Here is a 16,832-nt window from a genome sequence, read left to right as displayed (position 1 = left end):
GTCAAATAAAGTGGAATAATGTATTTGGAAATATACCAAGTGAGGATTGGAAGAAAATATACAAACTACCTTTTGACACTGATACAAATTCAAAATTACAATGGCTGCAACAATTTAGAATTAATCATCACATTTTAGATACAAAAGTTACAGAATTTTGGTTCAGTCTGGTATGTGTAATTTTTGCTTCATAGAAAAGAAACTATTCAGCATGTACTAAATGTAATAAAGTCCAAAATTTTATTCTTACCTTCCAAATTTGGATCCAAACTACTGTACTTGTAATGTGACTTTTAATATATGTAAAAAATATTTTATTTTTGGGAAAATAACACAAAATCAAAATCTGAATAACAGGGCAGAAAATGTCATAATTCTAAATATGAAACACTACATATATTGTCAAAAGTGTTTTTGCAAAGAGCTTTACCTACCTACTCTAATCAGTAAACTGAAAACAGCATACACTGACTATCGCAAGATACATAGCAAAACTAGAAAATGTCTGCAAGACATAAATGCCCCCGCTGCCATGTGAAATTAGTTTCAGTGTTCTATAAAAAGTTACAACCACTTTGATCTTGATACCCTGAACCATGCACACACACAAGGTACTACACTTAAAGTTGATTTTAATATTCATGTTTTTTCTGTACGTTATTACTATCTCCATAACATATTGAATGAAGTTGCTGAGTGTTTAAATTGAATCAGTAGATATCTTTCTCTATATAGCAACAGTGACCTTGGCCTTGACCTTGGAACCCTGAAACACAACAATGTCCGAAGTATACTCATACTTGACCTTTGCATAAAGTTTGACCAAAATCCATGAAAGAATGAAGTTGCTAAGTGTTTAAATTGAATCAGTTGACGATTTTCTATATAAAGCAAGTGTGACCTTGGCCTTGACCTTGGATCCCTGAAACACACGGATGTCCTAAGTATACTCATACTTGACCAATGTATAAAGTTTGACCAAAATCTGTCAAAGAATGAAGTTGCTAAGTGTTTACATTGAATCGGGACGGGACGGACATGGGTAACACTATATGCCCCCCCCCCCTCCCATTTTATTGCGGGGGCATAAAAATATGACAGATAAGCTTCTTTTATCAAAGATTTCAGCGCCATTCATTAGTTTTTAGATAATTAGATATATATATATATATATACATATACATATACATATACATGTACCCCGTAAAATCCCCTGGGAAAAATGTATACTCACTATGGGGAGTGAGCCAACTGGATCGCGGAATTTACAATATGATGTATCGCCTTTTATGTAATTTATGTTGTGTGTGTGCAAGATGTGAGAAACTGTGCAGAAACATGTACTTTTGTAGCTTAAAAATGTACAATAACCTTGGTATACGTGCTTGTAAAATAATTATACAGATATATTATGTCTAGTTTAAAAAATTTAACCGTAAACTGTAGAGGGTTGGGCGACAAGGCCAAACGTAGTGATGTTTTTAAATACCTGAGAGACAAAAAATATGGTTCATATAGAAAATAACCGTCTTTATTCTTATGAGGAATTTTGCCAAGTCTATGACTTCTGCCCACCTCATACAGTGTTCTACGGCTTGAGAAGCTCACTTATGCCTTTATGGCTGACATGTACTTTAAATAATGCCTCGGTTGGATTGCAACAACCATTTATTCCAATCACCATAGAATTAATAAATAAAAGCAAAAAAGGAAACTGGATATTCTCAAAAACCTCTGTTTACATTAATTTTGCAAAACAAGATATTATATTTGGGAAAATAGGTAAAACATATTATGTGCAGAACCTTACTATGTTAATTGTTAAAGGTGATACACTTTTTATAGAAAGTGTAAAGAGAGATATAGTGTACAACTATAAAGTGGAAAAATATATCGCAACATGTAAATTAAGGGAAACAAAATACCTTTCTCCAAAAATGGAGACTCTTTTCTAACTTAATGATACCATAGCTTATTTACCAAGTATTGTATATTTATCCACATATGCACCTATAACCTGTACCTAATTTGATCGCTGCCCGAGATGTGTATTAACCAATTTCGAATAATTCATTCCAACTCCAGACCGTTACGGTCACAAATACACAGGTACTACATGTGTAATGTGCATCTCGGATGGGACTTCGAAAGTTATACTTAAATATCCATAGTACGAGAGCAAGAGTGTATGCAAATTGTGTTTTGTACTGTCTTTTGTAAAATAACATGTGAAAAAAAGCAAATAAAGATGTTGGAACTTAAATCAAGAGACATGTACCGTAGGCAAATTATTTTTTAAACATACATTGAAAACTAGCTTACATGACCAATTTATTCAAAAATGGTATAATGACATTACAAGCTTGACCAGAGAAATAATATGTTAAGTAATGACATTTAATGTGAAACTTCCTATTATTATGATGAATACATTAATAGATGAAGTGGAAACAACATCATAAATAAACATTCCGTCATTATTAACAAACAGGAAGAACATCACTTCAATATTGAACAGAGACTCCAAAGTCTCGAACGGAGAAATTTAAGGCTGACGAGGGAGATGTCACATGCCATTTGGACAGGGTGTACATAAATTGTAAATATCAGTGTTTGAATATCGCGCGCTTTCCAGCCAGGTAACTTTAACAGGTAAGTTACGCATGCGCTAATAAGTGTACTACAGGTGAGAAGGGTGGACATTACGGGTGCGGACCGTGTAGTGAATGTTGGAGCGCAAATAGCTGCTTGCGGTAAGTTTAAACTTGTTTAAGTTTTATCAGATTTATTATAACAAATGTATCGATTCATATATAGGCCTTGGACCTTATAAGTGCAGTATAAAGGTGTATTTTACCTGACCATACCAGTATGAACGTATGCGTACCCGGTACTGTGAGCGCACGGGGTGTGTATATATGCGTGTGTATGGGACCAGGTAAAGCATGAACAATAGCACTGTTAGCTTTGTTCAGCATAATGAAATGTTTAGTGCTAGCATTACTGCTTAAATACTATATATAACCAGTTCAGATATAGATTTTATTGTCTTAATCAATAATTGTAATTAAATAGTATACCAGTATAATACTATCGTTACGTGTATAATAGCTATTTAATTAAAGCATACGTATATTGTAGATTTTTGTCCTTGGGCCGTCGACGTTCGTGTAACGGAATGCCAAATACAGATGGTCATTTTGGTACTCTACAACTATCGGATCCCGATGACGTGAGACTGAACGTTCCCAGAGAAACCCTTCACCTACATATATTCCTACCTGTACTTGTGTGGTCATGGAGAGGGTAAAGCCTAATACCCTTGTCTTTGGCTGGTCTGTGTGACCTATTACTGTATATACCTACCTGGACCTGTGTGGCCGTGGAGAGGGTAACACTTTATACCCGTACATTGGACTGGTCTGTGTGACCTGTGTCCAACAAGTCTGTGTGACTGAGTGTTGACTGGTCTGTGTGACCTGCAGTTGACTGGTCTGTGTGACCTGTTTATGTTTCACTGGTCTGTGTGACCTGTACCTGCTGGATCTTTGTGACCCGCTACGTTCTATATGTGTTTGTGAGCTTGGAGGGGACTTCACTGAGATTGGACAAGTCTAAGGGAGGACGGCGTCATCAACATTGGAGACGACACAACAGCGTCCAACAAGCTACAGAGACTTAAGGGTGTTGATATGGCATTTTGTATTATTAGTTATATATATATATGTACATATTACATGTCATTCGTTAGCGAGTTGATAGTGAAAGAGAGAGAGCCATTCTGATTTTGTGTGATGAATATTGTATATTATGTACTAATTATGCATTGTAAATACATTGTATATACTGTTTGAACCGTGTTTGCCTTATGTTCTAGGAAACCAGTATTTAATCAATCCCGGTCGGTTCTCATTACAGGAGAATCACGATCTACATGAAAGTTTCCTTAAATTGCAAACACATTCTATGAAATATAATTTGATTTTTACCGGGATTGAAACTACTGGGCCTGTACATGAGGAGAAAACCGAACAAGTGCTAAAAAAGTTCCTATTTGAGGATATGGAGATGTCCGATGCTGAAAACATTAAGTTTCAAAATGTTCACCGACTGCGGGCACGACGGGATGGAAAACCACAAAGCATTATTGGAAAGTTTGCTAGATACGAGGCCCCACAGGGCCCCGGACATATACTCAGGTCCTTCAATGTATTCTGGACAGCATCTTCCCCAAGACCAAGCATATCCCCCAGGACAGGGGCACCAGTCCCTGCCACACAACGGACCCCTGTAGGACAGACACTCAGACACGTTTCTTAATGAACCACAACAAAATTTCAACATTGAACTCAAAATTGGTTTACTAAATGTATGTGGTCTGAAATCCAAACTTCTCAATCCAGATTTCCATAATCTGATATCTAAATACAATTTATTACTGTGTGTTGAATCTAAAACTGATGAACTCGATGACATAAATTTGCCTAAATGAATATGCATACTCCGCTAAACACAGACAGAAATGTAAAAAAAAAGTCTGGCGGTATTATTGTTATTTATAATCAAGTTTTGTCAAGGTTTTTAAAATTCCAAAGGTTTTAAATTTTGATCACATTTCGAACATGACTGAATATGTTTTACTTGGCTGTATCTACATTCCTCCAGAATATACAAAATATTCATCTGATAATGCTTTTACTAAAAAAGTGAGTTTGTCATTTCACATATTTACTAGTACAGTACTTATGTGAAAGAAATAGTATCGATCATTGCAATATGAGAAAGATCAGTTTAGTTCTTCTTTGGATCCATTTTGTTTTTATGATCAGTCTCAAAATATAACATGCACAACGACGGATCAAGGGGAACCTACGTTTAAAATTTGAGAAAGATCCCTCCTGTAATTGCCGAGAAATAGCGATAACAAACTATCAAAATCCAAGATTGCTGCCTGTCGGCCATGTTGTTTATCCGATCAGTCTCTAAAATTGCCCTACACAGCTAGGACCAAGGGAAACATACATATAAAATTTGAGAAAGATCCCTCGGATACTTCGAGAGAAAAAGCGATAACAAACTTTCAATATCAAAATCCAAGATGGCTGCCTGTCGGCCATGTTGTTTATCCGATCAGTCTCTAAAATTGCCCTGCACAGCTAAGGACTAAGGGGAATCTACATATAAAATTTGAGAAAGATCCCTCTAGTGCTTCTTGAGAAATAGTGTTAACAAACTTCCAATGTCATAATCAAAGATGGCTGCCTGTCGGCCATGTTGTTTATCCGATTAGTCTCAAAAGTTGCCCTGCACAGCTAAGGACCAAGGGGAGCCTACATATAAAATTTGAGAAAGATCCCTCAGGTACTTCTTGAACATAGTGTCAAGTGAATCAGGGTGGTGACGTGCACGTACATATACGACACACGGGGTGGTGTGAGTATGTAAATACTCATGCAGATCACTCTCTCACAACACTCCACGTTCAGGTTTAATATGACACGAGTACAGGACAGACAACACATGGACACTGTGTGACTTAGTGCAACTATAACACTGACAGGTCAGTAAGGGCCCGTCTTGTGGCAATATATCCCCCATAATCATCAAGAATGCTTCAAAGTGTCATAATAAAATATTTACCAGCAAAAAAAAAAATACTAAATTTTACCTTGACCTTTGACAGAGTTGACTCTTTGTTAAATTCCGACCAACTTTGCTTCATAAAGTCATAACAAAATGTTCATCAGGGAAAAGATACACAATTTGACCGTGACCTTGACCTTTGGTCAATTGACTCCTTATTTAATTCTGAGCAACATTGCTTCAAAGTGTCATACCAAAATGTTCACCAGTGAAAAGATACAAAATTTAACCTTGACCTTTGACCCAATGACCTTGACATTTGGTCAGGTTTACACCTTGTTTAATTCTGATCAACTTTGCTTCATCATGTCATAACAAAATGTTCACCAGTGAAAAGATACAAAATTGAACCTTGACCTTTGAATCTAATGACCTTAACCTTTGACCTCAACTTTTTACCTCAGTGTGTCTCTTTGTTTAATTCCGAACAACTTTGCTTCATGTCATAAAATGCTCATTAGTGAAAGGCTACAAAATTTGACCATGACCCCTGACCCGATGACCTTGGCCTTTGGTCAGGTTGACTCCTTGTTTAATTCTGATCAACTTTGCTTCATCATGTCATAACAAAATGTTCATCAGTGAAAAGATGCAAAAATTGACCTTGACATTTAACCTAATGACCTTGACCTTTGACCTTGACTTTTTACCTCAATGTGTATTTTTGTGAACTGAACATCTTGACCAAGTTTCATGTACATCAGTCAATAAATATCAAAGTTATCAGCCAGGAACAAAATTTGTGGACGGACAGACAGACAGACAGAGTGATTACTAAAGGGCACCCGTATCTCTGTAAAATTATAGCAGAGTGGAATAGATGGACTGATTGGGAAAAAGCGCAACAACTAATAATGTCTTTGCGGGTCCGGCACAAAGGGTATTATCGGATTTGACATTGGGACAGACCAGGGATTATGCTCATGTGAGATCCTTTTTGAGGGAGAGGTTTGATCCCCCAGGGAGGGAAATAGCATATAGATGCCAGTTCAAATGTAGAAGTCGGAAAGATACCGAGACCCTGGTAGACTATGGACAGGAACTCCAAAGATTAGATAGTTTAGCTTTCCCCAACTTGGCTGTTAGTGCCCCGGGAAACCACTGAAATAGACCAATTTATAATGGGACTTGGTAGTTTTGAATTGAGATAACATGTCCAATTTAAACATCCAACTACACTAGAGGCTGCAATAACAGCAGCAATAGAATTTGAGGCATTCGAGAGCGAACAAGTTACAGTCTGTAAACCTAGGTCCTATTTAGATACAGAACAGGCCCATGTACATGCATGTAGGGACACAGAGCCACAGACAACTCATGAGCAAGAAAGAGATTTGGCCTCTCTGTTGCTTGAGGGTTTTGAAAAACTTAGATCCTAACCCAAAGAATACAAAAAACATGTAGAGGTCAAACGTGTGCCCGAACGTTTGACAAACTGTATGGGGATACATCAGGAGGAGGGAGATGATTTCCCGGGAGGGCTTAGAACTATAATTAGCATAAACTCAGTAGTTTCTGGTTGTCTTTTCCTAGATGGTTCAGTCATGGGTAGGAACTCTAGGTATTTGATAGATTCTGGATCTTCAGTGACCATATTCACTGATGAGCTATATTTTTCACTCCCTGTAGACAGACGTCCAAAGTTGAATCCCGTTAATGTCAGGTTGTTTTCCGCTTCTGGGAATAATTTAACAGTTCAGGGAAAAGCAGTTTTTAAGATCAAAATAGGTCGTTTGGTTTATGAGCAGGAAGCTATTGTAGCCAAACTAGACATGTTAAATGGCATATTAGGTATGGACTTCCTTTCAAAGCATGGTGGGGAGATACATTTTCTGAACAAAACCCCTAAAGTTAGCCGGACAGAAAGTGAATTTAGTCACTGACGGATACACTGGTTATGCTCGCATTAGGGTTAGCGGTCCTGTTAGAAACCTCCCAATTCTGGGTTTGGTAGAACCGTCAGCTTATGTAGTCAACCGGGGGTTGTTAATGGCTAGAACCCTTGTGGACCCTAGAAACCAAGAGATAACTCTCTCTGTACTCAATCTGGGTCTAAAAGGGGTCAATCTAAGTGAAAATACTGTAGTAGGTAAAATAAACTCAGTTGGTAAAATCTATCCTATAGAATGCAAGACACACACAGATCATAGGCTCCCAGAACATCTACACAACTTGGTAGAGAATGTTTCACCTAAACTCTCCAAGGAACAGAAACACAAAGTTAGAGAGTTGGTTTAGGATTATCAAGATATATTCATGTGCCCGGATGGGAAGTTAGGTCAGACCAACATAGTAGAGCATAAGATATATACAGGCATAGAAGAACCTGTTAAGATACCAGCAAGGCGTTTGTCCCCGGCACAAAAAGAAACTGTTGAGGTGGAGTTAGACAAAATGCTAAAAGATAATATCATTCAACCTAGCTCTAGTCCCTGGGCTGCACCAATTGTGCTAGTTTCAAAAAAAGATGGGTGAGTAAGATTCTGTATTGACTACAGAAAGTTAAATTCAATCACAAAAAAAGATGCTTACCCACTCTCAAGAATAGATGATGCACTTGACGCCGTAACAGGGGCACGGTGGTTCTCTACCCTTGACCTTGCTAGCGGTTATTGGCGGTGTAAAATGGCTGATAAAGATCGGGAAAAAACAGCATTTAGTACCCATAAAGGGCTTTACGAGTTTAATGTCATGCCTTTCGGACTGTGTAATGCCCCAGCTACATTTTCAAGGTTGATGCAGCTTACACTAGGTTAACTTAACTGGGCCAAATGTCTGTGTTATTTAGATGATGTGATCGTTTTTGGCAGTACATTTGAAATAGCTAGGAGCAATCTAAAAGAGGTATTTCAATGTTTTAGAAATGCTAACCTGAAGCTTAAACCCAAGAAATGCTTTCTGTTTCAAACCGAGGTGTCCTTTTTAGGTCATGTTGTCTCAGATTCTGGAATAAGCTGTGACCCCAATAAGGTCAAGGCCGTACGCGAGTGGCATGTACCTGGCAATATCAGTGAGGTTAGAAGTTTTCTGGGTATAGCAGGCTATTATCGTAGGTTCGTTCTTGACTTTTCCTCTATTGCCTCCCCTTTGACAAAATTGACCAGGAAGAACAAGCATTTTGTGTGGGATTCTGAGTGTGAGCTATCATTTTCCAAGCTTAAAGAGCTGCTTACTAGTGCCCCAATATTAGGTTACCCCAACAGTACAGGGCCTTTCATTATAGATACTGACGCAAGTCTGACAGGGTTAGGGGCTGTTCTATCCCAAGTACAGAATGGGCAGGTAAATGTTATAGCTTATGCCAGCAGAACTCTGAGCCGTTCCCAGCAAAAGTATAGTACAACATACAGGGAATTACTAGCGGTTGTGACATTTGTCAAGTTTTTCAAGCACTTTCTATGGGGCAGACCTTTCCTGGTTCGCACTGACCACGCCTCACTGGTGTGGCTGAAATTTTTTAAAGATGTTGAAGGAATGCTAGCTTAGTGTACTTGACATGTTTGACATGAGAATAGAGCATAGGTCTGGTAGTCAGCACATGAATGCTGATAGCTTATCCCGTGTTGCAAGTCACAAGCGTAAGCGTGAAACATGCCCTTCCTGTTTTCTTCAAGAGCAGAATCCTCACCAAGGCTTGAGTAAGTCTGAAGAGGTCAAAGTTCACCAAATCTTTGATAAGACTGATGAGGGTTCTCTAAACTCCTGGCTACAAGCATGGGAAATAAAACACTAGTAAAGGGGCAAAGGGAAGACCCAGTAATAGGTCCATTCTTGAAACTTAAGACTGAAAACTCTCAAAAACCACCGAAAGCTGACGTACATGCATTTCCACCAGAAGTTATCTCCCTTTATCATATGTGGGAACTCCTTCATATTGAGAAGGATGGTATTTTATATAGAATAAAACCCTCCACACATCCTGGGAAGTGAAGCAAACAAATCCTAGCTCCAACTTGTGTTAGAAAGGAAATCTTACAACATCTTCACAATTCAATGACATCTGGTCACTTAGGGAGAGATAGGACACTTGAGGCAGTACAGAGGCGTTTTTATTGGCCAGGTCTTACAGAAGACATGAAAAACTGGTGTAGGGCTTGTGACATGTGTGCTAAGAGAAAATCAAATCCCCATGCGGGTAGATCTCCTTTACATCCATCCGAGGCAGTGTCAGGTCCCTTGGAGAGAATGGCTATAGATATTATGGGTAGGATACCGACCACAGCAAACGGGAATAGCTACATCATAGTTGTAAGTGACTATTTATCAAAGTGGACAGAGGCTTATGCAGTGCCAAACCACACAGCTTTGACCGTCGCAGACAAGTTGATCACTGAATTTATTTTTGTCGGTTTGGGGCCCCTCGTTATATCCACTCTGATCAGGGGAGGGAATTTGAATCGGATTTGTTTCAAATCATTTGTACAAAGTTGGGTGTAAAGAAAACCAGAACAACCCCTTATAGACCTGAATCTGACGGTCAAGTCGAAAGATTTAATCGTACACTGGTACAGATGCTTTCCTCCTTTGTGAATCAACAAATGGATGATTGGGATGACCACTTACCCTATGTAATGATGGCCTATAGATCCAGCAGGAATAGCAGTACAGAGTGTACCCCTAATTTAGTCATGCTAGGTAGGGAGACATATTGTCCCTTGGATATGATGGTTGGGTTACCCCCAGATTCTCAGGAAATATGTACAGTTCAGTACGTATACTGGGTACAGGAAGCTATGAGGTCTGCTCGTTAGTTTGTATTTGGGAAACTAAGCGTCAGAAAGCTTACTATGATAGGGACGTGAAAGAAAGGGAATTCTCAGAAGGCAGTTTTGTCTGGAGATGGTATCCCCCAGCTATCAGTAACAAATTGGGCCAAGGGTGGACAGGGCCTTATAAAGTGGTTAGGAAGTTGTCAGATGTTAATTATGAGATTAAGAAAAGTCCTCAAGCAAAACCTATAGCTGTACATGCAGATCATCTAAAACAATATCAGGGTATTAATACTCCAGAGCTCTGGGTTGGGTCAGACTCTGATAGCTCCCCAGAATATTGTTCTGAAAGGGTATTCCAGCCAGCACCTTCAGTCAGCGATCCAAGGGAGATAATATAACTCCACGGTCCACCAGAACAGGTAGATGGATAGTTCCCCCACAAAAGTACAGTCCTTAAAAATAAGGGGGATACATTTGTTATGTCAGTTACTATACTACAATTGGAATGGGGGAATAAATTTGGCCTATTTTACCTTTTGGTGTAAGCATTCTAAAATGCTGGCCATTATACATTTGGTGGTAAAGCATCTTGGTCATGCTGACTCTGTTTTTTTGGAACTTACAGCAAGATGACAGACTATCTACAAATAGATGTGGAGGAGGGGGATTTCCTCTACCTAGATGGGGACCTTGAAGACAGGCCTGTATGACCCCTGAAGGCATGGAGTGTCCTGTGGCAGCCTGTGGGAACAAGAGGTACCCCAGGTACAACCAGCTGGCCAGACACTGGGCACTAACCCATTTGGAATACACTGACTTATTCCGGTGCCCCTTGTGTACCTTCACCACCACTAGGAGGAACCAGGTGCGAAGGCACCTGGTCACCCGCCACAGAAGAACACAGGCTGAGGCCATGTCCTTGATCGGCCTACATCAGGGTGGGTCGACACAGCGGAACACCAGGTACATCAGTCCTGGGGGGCAGAGGATGCCACGCCGAGGTGTTACCCCGAGAGCACAGGAGCTGCGGAGGGAGGCAGAACTATCCAGATACCTGGAGGCTGAGGGAAACACAGCCATGGATTTGGGAAGAACCGCCATAATTTCCCGGGATCAGGAGGTCACACCTGACGGGATAATTCGCGATAGTGCGCGATGGTATCGGAACGCGGACGCGGGATCGCGGTACACCCCACAGGATGTAGACTTTTCCTTATTTCCAGAGCACACAGAATGAACTTATTTTTTTACTAGTGTGTGAGGGGTGGTGGACAAATTTTACATGTACTTGTAAATATTCATTGTACATTGACATCATTACTCTTTCTGTTATAATTTTTCATGTTTCTAGGAATTATTTTTGGTATTAAGTTGCTGTTCACATTTCTAGCATGTGTAGTAAGGAGCCATGAAAATGCTGTCCACTTATGTGGAGGGGTAATGTGTATTTTTGGTGAGGAATGGAGATATATCGGAATTGATTTTGTTTTTCATGTGCTGTTACTTTAGTGTAAGCAGCCTAATACTTAAGTATTTGGGGCTGATCACAGTTCACCTGCTGTGTATAACACTACATGTAAAGATAAATATCAGGGTCTTATACAGAAGACAAGGTCCGAAAGATAATTCCATAACCAAGAAATATACATGTAGGTCTTTGGATCTAGAGCATTTGGCTTGTGGGCTGCACATCTGGTAATATTTGTGAATGGTTTTCTTTCTATGATAATGCTTTTTTCTATGATGTAAGTGTTTACCTATGAGTGTACTTTTAATGTGGGTTGATTAACCGGTATTAAGGTTTGTTTTGTTACAAGATGATTACATTGTCATTGTTGCTAAATCACCTTGTGATGCTGTTGTCATGGTACAACTGCTGTAATGATTGTAAACTTTCTTTTTTTTTCGAATGTACTCGAACCATGGACGCATGGTTTCATCTAATGATGTATGATTTTGTGTTTCAAAACGATTGGATGGTGGTTCATACCAAATGAGGACATTTGTCTCTTTTTAAGGGAAGGCGAATGTAAAAGGATTGGGCTTTGAACACTTACTTGTTGTACATATTTCCGTAATTACGTTTCGTGTAACGGAGTGCGTGAACCTGGGGTATTCCCGTTGGGGATTCTCTTCTGGTATATTATTTAGACGTTTCTGATTGGTTAATATTTTTAGGATATGTTACCTTACCTGTACAGCACTCTACGCTCAGGTATGGGTCAGGATCGAGTTCAAATACTACATTGCACGTGTATTTCAAATACTACATGGCACGTGCATTTCAAGGCATACAATTAAATTTGGCTATATAGCTGGGTGTTTTTGGTATTGTAAATCAGTCTGGCAGAGGCTTACATGTAGCTGGCCGGCTCGTCTTTACCCTTCTTACGGGCAGGTATGTAGGAGTGTATTTCGGCCTTAGACCTCAAAATTATTCCAGGCTGGGTGGTATTTTCCCATTGTAGGCATGTTTGGGTAGAATTATCTCGGTGTTAATTTGGGATGGTTATTTTCCCGTTGTAGGCATGTTGTAATATATTATCGGGGTGTGGTTAAACTTATTCCCAGGGGTGGGATACCGGGTGGACATTTTTGAGAGGACATTTGTTACACGGTATACTGTTTTAGTATGGACCGGTCGCGTGGTTAACGTGCTGTAGCATTGTGCATATCTATTCATCATGTTTCATCTTATTTACTTCACTGTTTCGTTTGGTACATAATAAATTGTAGAACTTTATAAAACGTGTTATCATTCATTGACCTGTAACAGCCAGCTGAAGTTAAGTCAGGACGGAACCACAGAGTTGACGAACGAAAAAATCACTATACGAGGGCAAAACTTTTACACCTTTTTGTAACTTTTAAGTACTAGATTGAAACACTCATGGTTCCAATCTAGCATCAAAAGATATAACTTGTTTTCGGTATGGGAACATGCAGTTAAATCTGTTCATAATATATCAATATCTGTTTTGCTTAATATCTTACCTTTTTGCACCAATATTTAATGAAAGTCATCTACGGGCTGTTCTACCTTGAAACACAAGGGTGTTAAAAAGTTCACTGTCTGCGAGACTGGGATCTGTTGACAAATACTGCTGTGCACCACGAAGGCCTGTCTCACTCGAGCTCGTCCCCATGTAACGAACCACGCGAGTGCCGGGCCCCCATACCTGTAGGTGAAAGCCAGCTACAATCTGGGCATCCCTCCCTTCCAGTCCATGTAACACAACATATGATGTAAATTCTTGTAAAAAATTGGATGGATCCTCATGAGCATAGCTATGAAAAGTTTGTAAAGGTCTGGCAAAAAATTGCATGTTCCCGCCGTTTGCAGCCGCCAGATTCAATATCCCAATTTTTCATAAAATTGTAGTCAACTGACGAGGAATTCATCCTTCGCGAAAAAAATACAGTTCAATATGTCCGTTTACCTTTAGCTGGTTTTATGAATTGGATTCTCGACCATGTTCCGGTTTTATGTTGAAATAACCAACTCGAAACGTGTCTAACATGTGCTCCTTTTTAATCCTTTCTTACTCTTTCAAATTTGCCTCCTCACAAGAGTTACAATCAACAAATAACACATATTTTGGAGTTACTTCCCCTTACACAGTATCTACAAAAGACGTAGGCCTAAAGGAAAAGTAGATATGAATAAACCGTGGTTCGATAAATATTGTAAGTTAAAAAGAATTGCCTTCAACAAGATGAAGAATAAATATAAAACAGACAAGTCGTGAACTAGGAAACAACTTCGAATAAGTTATAAAAAAAATCAAGAAAGATGTATTCTTCGCTTGTTATCTAAATCTAATCCAAAATAATTTTAGAATACCGTAAATAAATATTCTTCAAATAAAAAGAAAAATACAGATACACCAATAGATACATGGTATCGTTATTTTATGTCATTAAATGCAAACGATGATGACGATAATGTGGCAGGGTTAAAATCTTAAGAGTGTATATAGTAAGTTTTAATCCTAAGTGTTGTATTATTTTATTAGCATCATCATCAGCACATCATTTTACCTTTCACCAAGCACAATGTGTTATCCAAGTATTGTCCATGTATATGTCATTGTGTGTGTATTTACCTGTAGCTAAAGTGATCTGAAAGGTGCGTGTGTGAGTGGTGGTGAGCCCACTTTACCTGTATAGGTATATACAGGTAAGCATATACACCTTCTAGCTAATTGATCACCTGACATAAGATGATGATACCATTGGTTGAGATATTGAAAGCAACATGTTTTTATTGGTCCTCATTTTCCCTCCATTTTTTGTCTGTAAGAAAGATTTCTTTGTGTGATTTGGCACTTTCGAGTCAGATCTTGGAGAAGCCACTTGGGCTTACTATTCTACTACTTTTTGCTGAACCTGGACATGGCTTCATACTCCTGTAAGTTTCTATTTGTTCTTCTCTATTAACATGTAGTTTGTATAATGTTGTAAAATATGATTGCTACCTTTTGAATGTACTTGAGTCTGACAAAATGTTGGAAGACTAAAAGTCGAATTTAAAGTAATGCAAATCTGTTGTAAAAAGTTAAACGGCTTGAACATAAAACTATTTTCATGCATTTATTGTATATCTGCAGTAACTGAGATTGATAAGATATCTTGGTACATTTATTGGTTTTATTTTGGTGAAGATGTTTTAAGAGTAATTAGAACCATTGTAACATGTAGTATTTTATTTATGCATAGGACCCTGGGTCGAGTGAACATTGATTACAATTGGAAGAGTCTAGGAATTCGGCCCATAGCCAGGTACACATATATTTGGGTGACGGCGTCATCGGTGATGTCTTATGGCGGTATCTTTTGCCGCACCTTCACTAAAATAATATTTTATGAAACAATAAATGTATTGAAATCTTGATCAAAGATAAAAAATTAAATTCCGGCATCCTGATAAAGGTTAGCCAATTACGCCAATACCATTGTCTGTGTGTTATCTATTATTTAAGTGAACAGAGCTTCATTGCATGTTATGAATTAAGGCTAGCATGGTGCTAGGTAGCTATGAAATAATGCTTAATCTGTCCATGTGTAATCTACTCTCTCTGTCATGTTTTATTTTGATTGATGTTATTTTGTTTGACCTCTTGTTACACACTTTGTGTGTCAGAGCGTAATAAAAAAAATCTTGAAAATCTTGATGCTGCAGTGAGTTCTTGGAAGGATTTTGGTGGTACAAAAATTAAAGTATATATTTATATATACAATTTTTTGGTTGATGAAATTATTCCGTATGTTTTTTTTATAGATTTTGATTCCGTATTTTGTGACATCAGTTCTCAATATTTATGTAAGTTAAAGATATGCCAAGGCCAGCTGCCATTGGTTAAAATGGATCAAGGTTAATGCCCATTGGTCAGAGGTAGCAACGAGAGCCCCGTGGGGTGGAAGCTGATAAACCCCTCACTCTCGCTGCTGTATCAAGACGCCATATTGGTTTGAGAAAAAATTGTGAAAACTTAAATTGATCCTTCCCTCCTCCCCTTTCAGCTACCTTGCAATTTTTAATCATCTAAATGTCATGCAGCTATTTTTTCAAAAAATGATTACAATATAGTCTACTTATCGTGTTATGTCATTTGTCAATGAACTTGTTTTGAAAGTTTTAATAGAACGTTTATATTTGTTATTAATTGTAATATTGATTATATAAAGAACAAAGTTTTGTCCGTCATATTTGTATGCCCGGTTTATCTTCAGATGTTAGGTTTGTTTATGTGCAGCGTCAATATCCCAGGTGTTATTGGTGATAACTAAGTGAGTAAACACTTACCAGCTGGCCTGAGCATGATAAAATCCTACCTCCCCCTTACTGGTAAGGGGTTGGGACAGCGCACTTTGGACATTGCGTTGTTACTTACATGTAATTGTCTTAAGTTAATGAGGGGCGGTATCTTTTGCCGCACCTTCACTAAAATAATATTTTATGAAACAATAAATGTATTGAAATCTTCATCAAAGATAAAAAATTAAATTCCGGCATCCTGATAAAGGTTAGCCAATTACGCCAATACCATTGTCTGTGTGTTATCTATTATTTAAGTGAACAGAGCTTCATTGCATGTTATGAATTAAGGCTAGCATGGTGCTAGGTAGCTGATGCTGCAGTGAGTTCTTGGAAGGATTTCGGAGGTACAAAAATATCTATATGTTATGGCGAAGTTTGTATTTTGAGTATCATTCCAAGTTAATGCTAAATGTAATGCTGAGGGTAGATTATCTCCCCTTAAACTGTATCGATCCAAGATTTATTAAGTGTAAATATATATCTTGTGTAAAGGTTAGTAAATCTAACATATTGTGTATTGTTAGAATGATATGGTTTCATAGATTATTTGAAGTAACATTGAATAAATAGGGTCATATGTATGTATGTATGTATGTATGTATGTATGTATGTATGTATGTATGTATGTATGTATGTATGTATGTATGTATGTATGT

At 38.3% G+C, this 16,832-nt stretch overlaps 1 protein-coding gene and 1 long non-coding RNA gene across 2 annotated transcripts in view; one reads left to right on the top strand and one right to left on the bottom strand.

The window, feature by feature from the left end:
* Positions 1-13,652, bottom strand: part of LOC110460900 — a 34,149-nt gene extending 20,497 nt beyond the window's left edge. Inside the window, exon 1 of the mRNA XM_021514108.1 lies at positions 13,350-13,652. The gene's annotated coding sequence lies outside the window, so the exon portion shown is untranslated. The remainder of the gene's footprint in view (positions 1-13,349) is intronic.
* A 1,011-nt stretch (positions 13,653-14,663) lies between these two features.
* The window catches only part of LOC110460905, a 3,479-nt gene continuing 1,310 nt past the window's right edge, over positions 14,664-16,832 (top strand). The window contains exons 1-2 of the long non-coding RNA XR_002464067.1: positions 14,664-14,766; positions 15,075-15,137. This is a non-coding gene — a long non-coding RNA (uncharacterized LOC110460905). The remainder of the gene's footprint in view (positions 14,767-15,074; positions 15,138-16,832) is intronic.

This window comes from Mizuhopecten yessoensis, unplaced genomic scaffold (genome assembly GCF_002113885.1).
Source record: "Mizuhopecten yessoensis strain PY_sf001 unplaced genomic scaffold, ASM211388v2 scaffold10519, whole genome shotgun sequence".
NCBI lineage: Eukaryota > Metazoa > Mollusca > Bivalvia > Pectinida > Pectinidae > Mizuhopecten > Mizuhopecten yessoensis.
The sequence above is the reverse complement of the archived record's forward strand: the minus strand, read 5'-3'. Positions and strand labels throughout refer to the sequence as shown.